General features: G+C 45.4%; 1 long non-coding RNA gene across 1 annotated transcript; it reads right to left on the bottom strand.

Annotated features, from left to right (window-relative positions):
- Positions 1 to 973: 973 nt before the first annotated feature.
- Positions 974 to 5,427, bottom strand: LOC147124403 (uncharacterized). Its single transcript, XR_015079891.1, has 3 exons — positions 5,258 to 5,427; positions 4,894 to 5,036; positions 974 to 1,511 (listed from the first exon to the last, which is right to left on the bottom strand). It is a non-coding gene; the product is annotated as an uncharacterized LOC147124403 (long non-coding RNA).
- Between the last annotated feature and the right edge of the window lie 8,583 nt (positions 5,428 to 14,010).

Genomic DNA, 14,010 nt, shown 5'->3' with positions numbered 1-14,010 from the left:
TTTTAAGAAGCCTGGTAATTCATGAAATGGCCAAATAGCTTTAGTGTAATGAACCCTAAATATCTTGGGATTGTCTCCTTCTCAAAAAATTCTGTTTTGCTGCTATCAGGATGTAGGTTTCTATACTTAAAAGGTTGATCGTACACTTTGTTTAGTGTAACAAGATTAAATGTAGGATAGTGTTTGAGAAAATTGTAATGAATACATTACTTACATCTATCTGAAACAACTGTGCTGTCAAATTCAAACATTGTTTCATATTTTTGTTAAAGCAATCCAGGACCATATTTAATGCTGATTTGCTTCTTTTATGAATGGAACAATATGGCTGCAGACCAACCAAAACATAATTTCCAATTGAGTTTACAGGAAGTATGAATATATTACTTTTGTAAAAGCCATCACAGTGCCTTGTGACTAACCGCACATTCTGCAACAAAAATTAAAACAAAGACTAATCACAGATGGCTTCTGTGTATTTGTTTTCCAGAACTGAAAGCTACAGTTCAGTTTTCTATTAACAATTAGCCTGATACTGCTCTTCTTAGTAAGAAAGGGTTTATGGGCTTTGAATTCTCTTACTAATGAATAATTAAGCATGTTGCTACCATGAAAAAGTGACATTTTACCTCCTCCTTTGTGGGTAAATTCAGCACCCAGTGCGGTACTGAGCCATAAAGACCAGCAAGGTCCCAATTTCTGACTGTTGGTCTCTGCTGAATTAGCTGATCTCAGCTGGGCAGCAATACAGGCGCTGCAATTGGTCTCTGTATATACCAGGGTTAGGAAGGTGAAAATCAGCCAGGGCTCCTGGTCACTATTTAGTGACCTCAACTGGAAAGTGTTTATGTGTAGACATAGGGTGAGGGCATGAGTCATTGTTCACACACATCTTCTCTGGATAGATGTCTCTATTTGTCCTGTGGGGGAGCTGAACTGATGCTTTGCATTGGGATTGTCAAATGATCTATTATAAACAAAAATGACATTCAGTAATGATTATAACTTAGTGTGCTTGTTTACTTCAAGTAACATTTAATTTTCCCCAGGGATGGTGTGGCTGGCATCTGGAGGTTCTGATGATGTGATTTATTAAGTAGAAATGAAACTCTAGGAACAAGAGTACAAGGTCATTATCGAGAGAGACCAATATTTCCAAGTCTTTTATTTATTCTCTCCACAGACAGCCAAGGCAAAAGTGCAGCTTGCAGCATCAAGGCTTTACAATCTAATTTCTCGACCCTTGACATTGATCGGCGCATCACGTTTTTTTTCCTGGAGGTACTATAATGGGTTGTGAAATGTGAGCCGTCATGGCAACTTTTCCAGACAGCAACATCAACACATGTTTTGCACAGCCAGTTCCCTTATTGGAAAAGCCAGACTTTCTCACAGCCTTGAAGATGATTTAATTCCCCCGTGTATTATTGTTTTGCTTGTATTTTATTTTTTGTTCCCAATATTAGAAAATGATGAGGAGATCAGAGATATTGAGTCAGTCCTTGTTACTGCTGGAAGAAAAGGTTTAGGAATGATTAATTTTGAGCCAAGATTTTTTTAAAACACAGATTTATATAAATATATATTTAATGAAGTACCCAATGATCCAGTTGATAAACACATTAGCCTTGAAAATTCAAAGGCCTTCCAGCAAACTTCCGCCATAAAATCAGGTCCCACCTCCGATGAGAGTATTCACGGAGTCTTGTTTGGGCGAAACTTGCATCTGTCCCACATAGTCCTGCCCTCCCCCCCACATTTAAAAGGGGGCATGGCCAGAAAAGGAGACTCCCAGGCCAGGAGTTTCCTTGGTCCAACCCTGGGGATCCATCAGCTGAAAGCAAACGTGATGATCTCCCAGCCAGAAGTGGAGTCCTCCCGAGGGTTGCAGACCTGGGTTATGACCCTTAAAAAAAAATGTTTGTGCTAAGACTGCCGAGATTGGCACTATGCTGATCTCTGCTACAGTACCTGCTGGGCATCCAAGGTGCACCCATAGTAGCACAGGCACTGCCCATTCATGCAAGATAAAGAATTTTCCTCCAATGCTCTAACAGGATCAGAGGTTGAGGTTCTTAACAGACTTCTCCCAGCACTTATGCTGCGAGCAAAGGCCTGGGGTTATTTAGGACCACTGTCCCATGTGGCACCGAGTCAAATAGATCAGAAACATCACAAACTCAATGAGATGGTTTGTGCTGGATTAGCTGATCTCAGCTGGGATAGCAATCAGAATTCTACAATTGGCTTTAGCACTCTTGAAATAGAGAGGGGAAAACAAAACAATCAGCCGGCGTCCCTGTACTGATCACTAATGAGTGATTGCTGCTGGAAAATTTCTGTCTGTGGGTGTCAGCTGTAGATAAGCTGTGTTCCGATAACCCTCCCATCATTGTTGAACAACCTGCTGATACTATCTGGGCTTGTACATGGAAAATAATTACTTGGGCAAGGTACTGGAGGGTGGCTGTCATCTGTGAAACTCTACCCCAGCATCTTCAGGAAAGACAGGAGAAGACTGGAATGGGGATACAGTGGTGGACACTATTCTTGCGCCACTTGACGTTAGTGGGCATCCTGCTGAAATTTACATTTTGTTTTTGAAAATTTGTACACTAATAAGGAAATTTACCCATTTAAAAATACATTCAAATATAATTAGCTACTCAGGATATCTCCCTCAGAATGCAGAGCAGGAGTTCTGAGGGAGTGGAAGCTTAGGACTTCTTGACAGGGATTTAAGTAATCAGAGCTGTCAATGTAACTTACTGTACATGGGCATGCTGCTCCATTCCATTTCTTCACTCCAGCTGTCTCAGTTGTTGCTGAACCTCTACATATATTGGACTTAGGTGAATTATTTGACCAAAAATCTCCTAGCTCCAGCTGTTGACTTCACCTTTGAGGGAGGTTCTCCTCCCCCCCTCACTTGTTAGCCTATTTTTTAGGCATGCCCCTCACGGGCTAACCCAAGTTTTCCAGGGATTCCCTCACCTTCCTAGGATTCCCTCCCCCACTTTACTAGCCGACTTGTACCAGCTGTTGAAGTTAATGAAACAAAGAAAGGATAAAAAAGATTTGCATGTATCTGCACAGCATGGGAGGAAGGTACTCACATTCATGACCTCAGTACATTGCAAAGTGCTTCACTTCCAATGAAGTACTTTTGAAGTGTAATCATCATTGTAATGTAGGGATACACAGCAGACAACTTATGCAGAGCAATGTTCCACAAACAGCAATGAAATACGTGACCAGATAATCTGTTTTAGTGATGTTAGTTGAGGGATAAATGTTGGCTCGGAAAGTAGGAGAACGCCCCGGCTCTCCGATTAGTGCCAAAGGATCTTTTGCATCCAGCGAGATGACAGATGGGGCTTCTGTTTAACATCTCATCCAAAAGACGGCACCCCCAACAAGTAAAACATATAGAGGATTATTCAGCTTCACAAAATGGGTGCAGTTGTCATTGTTGGCTACATCATAGAGCAACAGGAATTGGAGGAGGAGAAGACAGTCTGGGAGCACAGAACAGGAGGCAGATCAGAGAACAAACCACCCCAGGGAGTAGATCTACAAAAACATCGTTGCCTCCTGAACATGACAGAGGACCAGTGCCAGATGATGCTCAGGCTCAGCAGGGCACAAACTCAAATGTGTCACCTGGTTCACAAAGATCTACAAGTACATTCAACCATCCACACTCCATCACTGGGGGTAGCAAAGGTCGCCAATGCTTTACTTGTGCCACAGGCAGTGGGTTTATCACAGGAATCACCCTCCCGCCCCCCCCCCCCCCCTCGCCCTGCCATCACACACATTAAAACAACTATTGATTTTCAGTACATATACTTTTTGCATGCACATTTCTCTTCTGCATTTACTGCTCTTCTATCATAAACTTATTTGTTTTAGTTCTCCAGATGCCTCTAACCTTAAGGGGGAAAAATTCAGTTGGTAGCGCCACCCGTTAGCGCCTTAAGAGGGCGCTAAGTGGGACGCAAACCAACTAGCGCCTGGGCACGGCACTGCCCACACCTTTCGCAAAGTTCAGCAGGCGGTTAGTGGCGGCACTAACCGGTAGCGCCCTGTGGCACTGCACCGCTGGCAATGACATCATTGTTGTGCGCAGCACCCCGCTCACGATCTTTGGTAGCGTCCCCTGATTTACCGCCGGACGCTATGTCCGACAGGGTCAGGGGGGCGTACCTGCGGCCGGGGAGGCGCAATTTAAAGGAGAGGTGTGGGGCGGCCATTTTTGTTGCTGGTCGCCTGCCAGCACCTGCCTGCGCTCCCGTCCCCGACCTCCTGAATGCCCCCCCCTGCCCCCGCAGAGTGCCGGCTGCGCTTCAAGAACCCGGCACTTCACTTGGGTGCCGGGCTCTTTTGCCTGCACTCCCGATCCCCGGGGGCCCAGCTGGGTCCCAGGTCGCGCTGCACAAGGCCCCTCCCCTTTAAGAAGGGGAGGAAGGCCTGCAATACCACGGCGTGATGTGCCGCAACGTGTGGCACTGCGGCACATAGCGCCACGATATTCACTCACAGCACCCCAAGAGGGAGGCGGGGCGCTTCCAGTAGCACCCCACTTCCCTCTTGGGGCGCAACCACTCAATTTCCAGCACAGGGGTGCTAATTTTTCTGGGGCACTACTTTTAGCGCCCTGGCGAAGTTAGCACCTCAATTGGGGCGCTACTCAATTTGTAGCCCTATGACTAAGAGCCAGACATCAGGCCTTCACTGGCTGCTCACATCCAATGTTGCAGACACATCACACAACACAACACAACACACAATACCAAATGTGCTGACTAGCCAATCAGCCCCGATTAAGCATTAAACAGGTCTGTAGCAATTATGGAACACATCACAGAATAAGATTTGAACCGTACCTACCACTTCTGGTCATTTGCACTCCTTCAATGACCTCCCTTCCTATTGATGGAGGAACTCTATCTCATAACCAGTTAACTTTGTAGTTTCCTGGAAGGTTCCATTGCCCTTTATATCCCTTGCCCTTCTGTAATGAGCAACTTATCCTTAAAAAAATTAAAACAGTACAGATTTAGGCAGTGAATTGACAGTTTGAAAAATCCATTTCCCAGTCAGTGGGAACTAGTCAAATTCCCATCCATATCTATCTATCATGTTCATAGCTTTTCTTTGGTGACGCTATATAATAACATCACAGCCTTACCTTTTCTTGTTGCAAAATTGCCACATTTCTTAACATGTCATTTTACAAGAACCCCAGCCTTACCTCATTTCTAATGTTTTGCTACAGGTTATATCTGCCATCATAATAATGAACTGTCCAGTTATGCTTTTTTTTTTCTCCATAAGAGTGCCATCAATTATGATCTTCATGTCCTGGTCTGTAAATTGGGCTTTTAAAATTTGGCAGTCAGCCATCAATACAAAGTTTGACTCTTCTGCATAATCCACAGCTGTCTGAATGAAAATTGCAGCATTTATACAAATTAACAGCCAATTTAGGTGATTATGAAGTGTGAAACTAACATTATTACAAGTGAGTTCTGATTGGCTGGCTTTCTGCCCTTTCCACTATCAAATTATGTCAGGGAAATCACTGCTGGCCTCCATTTTTATTGATAAGCATTTAAATCAAGAAAGAAAATATCATATGAAAACCTTTCTGCCTAAAAGTGCAAATGTGCACCAGTTTCAACAGACTCCAATAAAATTGCGGGTACACATCATTTTTTTCTGGTTGACTTTGTGTAGCCGAAAGAAAACCAGCCAATTGGAACACACCAGTAATAAAGCTCCTTTCACACCTCTTGGGGAGCTAAATAGGCATTTGATTGATATAAATGAAAATTTCTCTAATCCAGCAACATTTTTGAATACTGGTTCTGCAAAGAATGTAGAAAATGTTGATTTGCCCACAAGGCTCAGGGTTCATTGAAAAAAATATCCCAGGATGAAAAGATTTCATGTTCTCCCAGTTAAAGCAATGGTGCTCCTCAGGAAAAAAGGATACACTGTATTTGTCAATCATAGGAAACTCCACAGGCTCACATGTCACAATTGTTTAAGAACGACAAATTTACAGCAGTAAATGTCATAGGGTAGAAATTGGTATGCGCTGCATTCCATTTTTTGGGCGTAAAACGACCACAAAACTGGTGAGTTTATCAGTGGGATGGCACGTGCCCAATCTGCACGAGTGTTCGGGTCACTGCTAAATTCATCAGGCCCATTTGTTAGGCGCCATTTAAAACAAGCTTTAGTCCTTTTGCATATGTTAATTAGGAGCCTAACACCTGTAAAGGATGTTAGATCCGTGATTCTGAGAGTATGATGTTTTTCAATAACCACACGGATGCTGTAACTGAACAATCAACAGGTAGTTACTGGAGTAGGGTAGTCTCAAGACTGGGGGTACAGAGGCATGCTCAAGGCTTATATACAGGTGTGGTCACTGCCGGTACTACTGTATACAGGAGCTGTAAAAGTAGTTCTCTCTTAAAGGTACATACACTACAATTCCTCCCCTTTTAGATTAGCAGTACCCATAATATTCAAATAACAATTAACACTTTAACAGCACGGTGGCATAGTGGTTAGCACTGTTGCCTCACAGCGCCAGGGACCCGGGTTCGAATCCGGCCTCGGGCGACTGTCTGTGTGGAGTTTGCACATTCTCCCCGTGTTTGCGTGGGTTTCCTCCGGGTGCTCTGGTTTCCTCCCACAGTCCAAAGATGTGCGAGTTAGGTTGATTGGCTATGATAAATTGACCCTTAGTGTTAGGGGGATTAAATACGTGGGGTTACGGAGATAGGGTGGGATATGTGTTGGTGTAGGGGTTACGGGGATCGGGTGGGATGTGTGTCGGTGCAGGCTCGATGGGCCGAAATGGCCTCTATCTGCACTGTGGGGTTTCTGTGATATTCTGTGATTAAACAACAATAGTCCATTTATAGATTCAGTCTTTGGGGCGGCTTCCTGATCCTTTCGGGATAGCGCCTTTCCTGAGGTTCTTGTTCTTGGTGCAGAGGCGATTCTGGCCCCTTTTTGTCGGTTAGTTCATCGGCTTCCACTGCTACTCGTTCGGAGGTAGATGCTACCGGTATGTCGGGTTCATCCCCAGGTACTCTAGACATGGGGTTGACTCGTTCCTGTGACGCTAAGATCTGATCGACGTGGCATCTCACAATGTTCTCCCCGACATCCACTGTGTATATTAATGGCCCCTGCCTTGTGCATATCGTTCCGGGTTGCCATTTCTCTGTTCGGTAGTCACGGGCCAAGACTGGTTGTCCTACATTGAAGCTCCTTGTCGGCTTCTCATTGATGTGCTGGAATTGTTTATCCTCAACATTTCTTCGCACATTTGGTCTGAGCAAATCCAGACGAGATCTCAACCTTCGGTTAAAGAACATCATGGCCGGGGTCTGGTTGGTGCCTGCATGTGTCGCATTTCTGTAGGCTAATAGGAAATTGTCCACCTTATGCTGTAGTGGAATTTCATCGTCGCACATGGCCTTTATCGCCTTTTTAAAGGTTTGTACGAACCTCTCAGCCAATCCATTTGTGGCTGGATGATATGGGGCGGATGTGTAATGCCTTACCCCATTCCTTCTCATAAATTTTCGAAACTCTTCAAACACAAACTGTGGTCCATTATCAGAGCAAATCTGCTCTGGCAAGCCGTTCCTGGCAAATATGGTCCGTAGGACTGCAATCATTTTCTCTGTAGTGGTTGAGGACATTTTTATCACCTCAGGCCATTTCGAGTGAGCATCCACTGCTATTAAGAACATTGAGTCCATGAATGGACCAGCAAAATCAATATGCAACCGTTGCCATGGAGAGGAGGGCCATTCCCATGGGTGTAGAGGGGCATGTGGTGGTGCATTTTGGACCTTCTGGCATCCTGAGCAGCTCTTGGTTAGGTCCTCGATTTGTTGATCGATCCCCGGCCACCACACATAAGCCCTAGCAAGGCTTTTCATTTTCACCCCTCCCAGATGACCTTCATGAAGCTCATTTAGCACTCTCTCCCTTAACTTGGGTGGAATCACCACTCGGGAGCCACACATCACTGTCCCCTGGCATACTGACAGCTGTTCTCTTCTGGATGAGAATGCTGGCAACAGTGAGTCGCCATGTGTTGGCCATCCCCTCACCGTCAAATCATATACCCGAGACAGTGTCGGATCATTGTGGGTCTCCTTCTCTATATCCGCATTCGTTACTGGCAATTGTTCAATTATTGACGAATAAAATATCTCGATAGGGTTCACTGCTGGTGCTTCCTCCACAGTAGGCAGTGGCAGGCGTGATAGCCCATCAGCGTTTCCATGCTGTTCGTGCCTTTATATTCTATTTCATATTGATTCGCCCCTAGAAACAGGGACCATCTTTGTAACCATTGTGCAGTCATCACTGGAACGCCCTTCTTAGGATTAAAGATGGAGACAAGTGGTTGGTGGTCAGTCAGCAAGGTAAACTTCTGCCCATGCAGATAGTGGTTGAATTTTTTTACTCCCCATACTAGGCTGAGGGCCTCCCTGTCAATCTGGGCGTAGTTGCGCTCGGCTGAGGTTAGTGACCGAGACGCAAAGGCTACTGGCCTCTCCAACCCGTCTGGGAATTTGTGCGACAGCACCGCTCCAATACCATAGGGTGATGCATCACATGCCAAACGAATTGGTAGTGCTGGGTTGAAATGGGCCAACACCTCTTTTGATGTGATCAATTCTTTACACTTCTGGAAAGCTCGTCTACGTTCGTCATTCCACTTCCATGGTACCCCTGTTTGCAGTAGGGTGTTCAGTGGGTGTAATACCGTGGACAAATTTGGTAAGAACTTATGGTAGTAGTTTACCAGCCCGAGGAACGACCTCAGTTTTGACACATTTTCCGGTGCTGGAGCCTTGACTACTCCCTCAATCTTTTCAGGGGACTTATGTAATCCCTCTTCATCAATGACGTGGCCACAATATGAGATCTGCTTCTGGAAAAACTCGCACTTGTGGCGATTAGCTCGTAGCCCATATTCCTTTACTCTGGTGAGCACCTTCTCCAAGTTGGCGAGGTGATTACTGTTATTTTCGCCCGTGACCAGGATGTCATCCAAATAACACTGGGTCCCTGGAATCCCTTGAAGGACTTGATCCATCGCCCTTTGCCAAATAGCCGGGGCCGATGCTACCCCGAACACCAGCTGGTTGTATTGATAGAGACCTTTATGAGTGTTGATCGTGAAGTATTATTTCGAGGCTTCTTCTACCTCCATTTGCAAGTACGCCTGGGCTAGATCAATTTTGGTGAAGCGTTTACCTCCAGATAGTGAGGTGAAAATATCCTCAATTCGTGGAAGCGAATATTGTACAGTGTGAAGGACTGGGTTCACTGTCACCTTAAAATCCCCACAGATGCGGACCTTCTTTGGTTCCCCAGGCGTATTACTCAACGACCTCTTCATTACAGGAATGATGGGTGTAGCCCACTCGCTCCAGTCTATTTTGGACAGTACTCCTGAACGTTCCAACCCTTCCAGCTCTGCTTCGACGGCTGGTCTGATCACATAAGGCACTGGTCTGGCCTTAAGAAACTTTGGGCTTGCATTTTCCTCTATTTTAATCGTTGCTGTTATGCCTTTTAGTGTTCCGTGTCCCTCTTGGAACACTTCTTTTGCGTCAGTTAGCATTTTTGACAGTCGACCAGGTGTGACGTCGTCATCCTTTTTGGCCTCAACCTTCACTGCCTGTATGGAATGCCAATCTAATTGTATCTTCTGGATCCATTCACGTCCTAGCAGTGGTGGTCCTCCATCTGGCAATACATATAATTCCATTTTAGATATTTCCTGGCCTTTGTATATCACTTTCACCCTTATTTTTCCTTTGGGGTAGACTTTTTGCCCTGTGTACATCTTCAAGACAATCTCTGTAGCTTTCAAGGGTATATGTGAAAATAGCTGCTTGTAGTCCCTTTGGTTTATGACTGTTAGGGCTGATCCTTTGTCCAATTCCATTTTCACTTGGACTCCGTCTATCTTGGGTGTAACCCAGATAGTCTGGTGATCCTCCATTTTGGTTACCTTATGTAGTTTCAGATAACCCAGCTCCTTGCTTGCTGAGTCTGTGTCACTTTTCTGTTCGTCTGAACTACTGTCCATCACCTTGTGTACCTTTTTGTACTTCTCCTGTGGAGATTTCTTGCTGTTGGTTTTCTTCCCAGACCTGCAGACTCTTGCTATGTGTCCTGCTTTTCCACACTGTCTGCACACTTGGTCCTTGAACCAACAATCCTTCTGGTCATGTGTTGTTCTGCCGCAGCGATAGCACTTCCCTGTTCCATAGGACATTTCATTGGTGCCATATTCTTGCGGTCTCCGTTGTATCTCTGCAGCGCCCCTTGCGGCTGCTTCATGTGATACTGCCATACTGAAAGCCTTGTCCAGCGTAAGATCCTTTTCTGATAGAAGCCGTTTCTGGGTTCCTTCACTTTGAAGCCCACACACAAACTTGTCCCTTAACGTATCTGCTAGTCCCACTCCAAACTGGCAGTGTTTCGATAGCTTGCGCAGTTCCGTTAAGTACTCAGCATTGCTTTCGTCTTTGTGTTGGTTCCTTTTATGGAACTTAAATCGTTCTGCTATCAGCAGCGGTGTGGGGTTTAAGTGGTCCTGTAGGATTTCTACTATGCTTTCAAAATTCTTATTTACCGGCTTCTCTGGGGTTATTAGGTTTCGCAGGAACCCATAAGTTTTTGCACCCATTGAATTTAACAAAACCAGTGCTTTCCTAGCATCTGGCACTTCAGTCGCCCTGCAGTACACCTCAATACGTTCCACATATGTCGCCCAATCTTCGACTTCATTGTCGAATGTAGAGATACTGCCGCACTTCGGCATCCCTGGGTGTGATTTAACTGTCAAAAATGGTGTCTCCCGCGCTTTCCCTTCTTCTCCGCTGGCACAAAATGGCGTCTCCCGCACTTTCCTTTCTTCCCGCGCTTGCCCTTCTTCTCCGCTGCGGCTTCTAAAAATGGCGTCTCCCGCGCTCTTCCTTCTTCTCCGCAGCTCAATGGCGTCTCCCGCGCTGTCCCTTCTTCTCCCCGTGGACACTGTTCAGCCCTTGAGCCCTGGCTGTGCTCTACGCGTTTTTTGGGGGGGGGTTTTCTGTGCGCCTTTCCCATTTCCACCGCTCGGTCCTGAACCCGGCTGCTGCTTTACCCTCTCTCTCTCCGTTTTGTTTTTCCTCGGCGCCGCTCGGTTTTCAACCCCCGGTTGCGCCCTGTGCGCTTCACCCTCTATCTTACCCCGTCGACGCTGCTCGGCTTTTTCTCTGCCGTCGGTCGGCTCCAGCCGTTGCTGTCCGGGAAGGGTCTGCGCTGTACCTGTCATCAGTCTGTTGCTGATCGTCGTGGCTGGGGAACCAAGCCCGGCTCTCCACAGCCTCCCCTGCGATGTTCACTCTCAGCTGGACGACTGGGCGGTTGCTCATGGTCGACGCCCGTGTTTATGGCCTCGACTTTCTTCCACCGCCCTCCCGGAGCGAATCCTCGAAGGGAAATGCAGAGTTGCAGGTAGATTCGAATCGACACTCGTCGCCACTGTTAGATCCGTGATTCTGAGAATATGATGTTTTTCAATAACCACACGGATGCTGTAACTCAACAATCAACAGGTATTTACTGGAGTAGGGTAGTCTCAAGACTGGGGGTACAGAGGCATGCTCAAGGCTTATAAACAGGTGTGGTCACTGCCGGTACTACAGTATACAGGAGCTGTAAAAGTAGTTCTCTCTTAAAGGTACATACACTACAAAGGACACCTCTGAAAAATTTGTTTCCGATGAGTGGAGCAGGTGGTGGCTTGCTCTGCTCCTGATTGTTCAGTTAAAATACATTATTCTAAAAAAAAATTCTTTGGAGACAGCAGGAGCAGGGTACTCCTCCAACTCTACAGTCGCTGCAATTACCTGCCCCCCTCCCACCTGTTGCCCGTTCTATTCCCCCCTTCCGGGACTTAACTTTGGGCCACTGACGGAGAGGCAAACAGCCTGACATTCATCACCTTCAATGCACGAGCTGCCTGTGGAAACACGACAGGTGCCGGCAGCTCACACTTAAAAAGTTAACAAGGCCCAAGGCTCAATTTGTGACAGGTCTCGGCTCTCCCGCTGGACTCTTGGTGTAGGCATTTTTTGGCTGGGTATCTCTCCGGAGCCGCCAGCGGTGGGACTTCTGCTCACTGCCTAACCTCACTGTGGCCCTGACCCATTTTCTTGGGCTGAAGGTTATTAAACATAGAGGGTGGACTCCCCGCAGGATTGTCGCCACAGAGAGGGAGCCTGCCACTGCCATCCTCCAAAATTCAGTGGTGTTGCAGCACCAGAAAAAGGAGGAGACACAATTCAATTCCAAGAATTTCTTTTTGAAAAAGTTATACATTGAAAAATTAGTAAAGGGTGCTCCATAAACCTTATTATCCTTCATTTAAAGACATAAAATATAGCAAACACACCATTTGTACACCAATGGGATTTGAATTATAAATATTGGCCACAATGGGCTGAAACCGGAAAATACTTCTGAACTGTGCTGGAATTGGTAGCATTTCACCTCAAGCCAGGGTCACACAATGTTAACCAAAGGAAAATTACATGCTGCGATAATGTAACCACATTATCTGCTGTTGTCACTTCCTGCTTCCTGTTATTTCCTTGGGTTACATGTCAATATAAAGTTTCCATTGTATTGTTGAATTTGATGTCTCTACAAAAGGACAACCTCTCATGCACACTTTTTCAAGCTTACTACATCAAGTGTAATGATGTGGAGTAATACATTCAGCATGATTTTACAGCCAGAAGCATTTACTACATTTGCAGGACACTGAATAAATTAACAAGGAATGATACATAGGATTACATAGGATATACGGCACAGAAACAGGCCATCCGGCCCAACCAGTCCATTGTTGCCACAAAATATACATGTTATTTTCTTGTCGACTTTTGGATCAGGAAAACTAGACTCTGGCAGAATAACAGAAAAAAATACAGTGTTCCCACAGTTCATGACACAGCTGTGGAGGTACGTACTGTGGAATACATTTTTATTGCTCACATGTTTCCCATTTAGCCACAAGGATTGAGATTACTTCTTTAAATTCCCTCAGTTCTTGGAGCCAGCACAGACCCACACCTTAGGAAGCATCATCGCTTTTTTTCTCAATGTTCTCATTGTTGGGTTCCGTGGCAAAAATTTTTGTGTGTGGCCTTTGACAATTAATAGTGACAGGCTATTCAATCAGGCAGCGTCGCAGCCTGATAGGTCCTATCCTCAGCTGATGTCAACACACCAATCAGGAAGTGAATCCTGGATGATTTTTTTTCTTCCTACTGGTAACAATATTGGATTGTTAGATGGAACAATTGGTTAAGAATCCCACGTGAGCAAAGGACCATTTGGACATGATATTAAATAACAATTGGAGATGGTACAGCAAATCAGAGTCAAAGAAACCTTAGCAACAATGATCACAATGCAGTGGAATTTAAGGTTAGGCTTATGATGGAAAAGGGAATAGAGCCAAAGAGTCCCCTGTCCTTCCAGCATAATTGCACAAGTCTGGCAGGAGTGTGCTTGAAATGCCTTCTAAGCCACACAACATCCTGACTTGGACATATATCACTGTTCCTTCATCATCATTAGGGCAATTCCCTACCTAACAGCATTGTGGGAACACCATCAGCACAAGGACTGCAGTGGTTTATGGAAAAGATCCACCACCAGCTTCTCATGGTAACTACGGATAGGCAGTAAATGCAGCTTGGCCAGAGTCACCCAAGAGAACAAATTTTAAAAAGTGTGCAGCATCAGTAAGGAAAGCTAATCGGACCTTGGGATATAGCTCTAAAGGGATAGAACATAAATGTCAGGAGATGATAAAGAATTTGTAACTGGCACAGGTACGGACATATCTGGAATACTGTGTACAGTTCTGGCTGTCGTACTACAGTAAGGATAACA

This window comes from Somniosus microcephalus, chromosome 1, assembly GCF_052327205.1.
Source record: "Somniosus microcephalus isolate GS21.2 chromosome 1, FLI_Smic_1.0, whole genome shotgun sequence".
In the NCBI taxonomy this organism is placed as follows: Eukaryota; Metazoa; Chordata; class Chondrichthyes; order Squaliformes; family Somniosidae; genus Somniosus; species Somniosus microcephalus.
The sequence above is the reverse complement of the archived record's forward strand: the minus strand, read 5'-3'. Positions and strand labels throughout refer to the sequence as shown.